This window comes from Callospermophilus lateralis, chromosome 11 (genome assembly GCF_048772815.1).
Source record: "Callospermophilus lateralis isolate mCalLat2 chromosome 11, mCalLat2.hap1, whole genome shotgun sequence".
NCBI lineage: Eukaryota > Metazoa > Chordata > Mammalia > Rodentia > Sciuridae > Callospermophilus > Callospermophilus lateralis.
The window spans coordinates 49,718,437-49,720,345 of NC_135315.1; positions in this window are offsets into that span (position 1 = coordinate 49,718,437).

Here is a 1,909-nt window from a genome sequence, read left to right on the forward strand (position 1 = left end):
CCATTCTTTTTGAGTTGATTTTTGCAAATGGTGTGAAGTAGGGGTCCAGCTTCATGCTTTTGCAAATGGGTACCTTGTACCAATACCATTTGTTGTAAAGGTGACTTCCATAATGAATTATTTAGCACCACTGTTGAAAACCAATCAACCATGAATGAATTTATGGTTTATTTCTAGACCCCTAATTCTAATCCTGGGTCTGTAGGTCTATGAGGTGACCAGGGGATCCAGGAAAGAGAGAGCCATAATTTTCCGACGCAGCTGAGGCACTGCCTCTCCAGTGACCACAACAGCCTCCTTCCTGTGTGGGAAAAGGGCCACATAGGTAGGCAGGGCCATTCCCCCTTACAGGGTGAGAACTCAAGAGAGAAGCGCTTTAACGTTACTCTCCCCGCTATTCTCAGAGGCAGGAACGCCAGACGCCCCAGCACCAATGCGCTCGTGGTGCCCGCACCTGCTCAGCCAAGTGCGCCTGCGTTCGTTTCGCTTGCGCCTGCGCATAACCCATTTTCTGTGCTTTTCCTGAGGCGTGAAGGTTGGCTCTCGCTGACTGGGGTCTTTTGTCGACGGTTGACCGAGGAGGGGAAACTTGAGGGTTCAAGTTGTGTGTAATATTGTAGTCGGGGGGGGGGGTGTCAAGAAGGGGAAACCCTTGCGTTGGCTCTAGTTATAAACCGTTCTGGGTCCCCTGGGTGGGGCAGGAACCTCGCCGCCTCTCCCGGCAAGGAGAGGCCCAAACTTGCCCTTCTGGCTTCTACCTGAGGCAACCGTCTTTGGGGACTGAAGTATACCACACAGCCGCTTCACTAAGCCACTCAGGTCCAACTGGAAGTAGGAATTGTGCGAGCCAGGGATCCAGGGGAGGATTTCTCACTTTAAAAATCAGTTTATTTTGATTGCGACCCTTGAAGATGTAATGGCCCTTGTAGGCGCCATTGTGTTTCGAATATAATTTGCATTGAGAAAAAGTGGCATGACTTCTGTTTTGGTTTCTAGAATAGAACCAAAAGTATTTTCAAAAGGGCCTGTTATATCTAGTTTCAAGTCAAGATAGAGAAACAAAGCAGAGGCAGCCCCTCACCTCATGTTTCCCAAGTTTTATTTTTACGATGATATTTGGAAGTTAATATTTACCTAAGTCTGATTTGCATCATTCCTTACTGATGTTTATGTCTATATGTATTATTGGGTAGGGAATTTGGAGCAGAAAAGATCTTAATTTTGTATCTTTCCTTTTCACTCATGCAATGGGCAAGTAGTAGTTATTGAATTTGATTGAAATATATTAGGGCTATACTTGGGAAAATCACAAAAGCAAATATGTTGCAAAAGAAAAATTTTACAGGAAAAAAACCCCCTTTACTTCGTTTGTTGACATTGCAAAAACTGAGTGGAAATTTATCTTTATTTATTTATTTGAATATTAAGTGAGGATTTAGTCTTTAGAAGTCTCAAACTAATAGCCAAAGCATAATGTCATGAAGTGCAAAACAGACTATGGTCTCCTATGGCTAGTTCTGTACTTTATATTTCCTACCTGTGAGTTTGCCAATGCAGTAATCCATTTCTCTCTTTATAGATCTGATTCAGAATTATGGTATGTCCTTGATTCTGAAGTAAATTGTATAGACAATATCAAAATATGCACATATTAGGAAGCAAGGTTATAATTATTTATGGAAACATAAGTTTTGTTGTAAATACTTACTCAGAAGCAAAGGACTCCCTAAAATGTTTACATTATCAGATCTCAATGTAGTTTTCAAAGATAATTTTCATAATTAATATGCTGGGAATTTATTTTTTTTACAATATGAGTTATAATGTTCTTTCTTTGAAGGTTTGGTCAAACAACTTCATTTTATGAATGTAGAATGCAAAAAAAGATTATAGACTGATATAGAAGAAA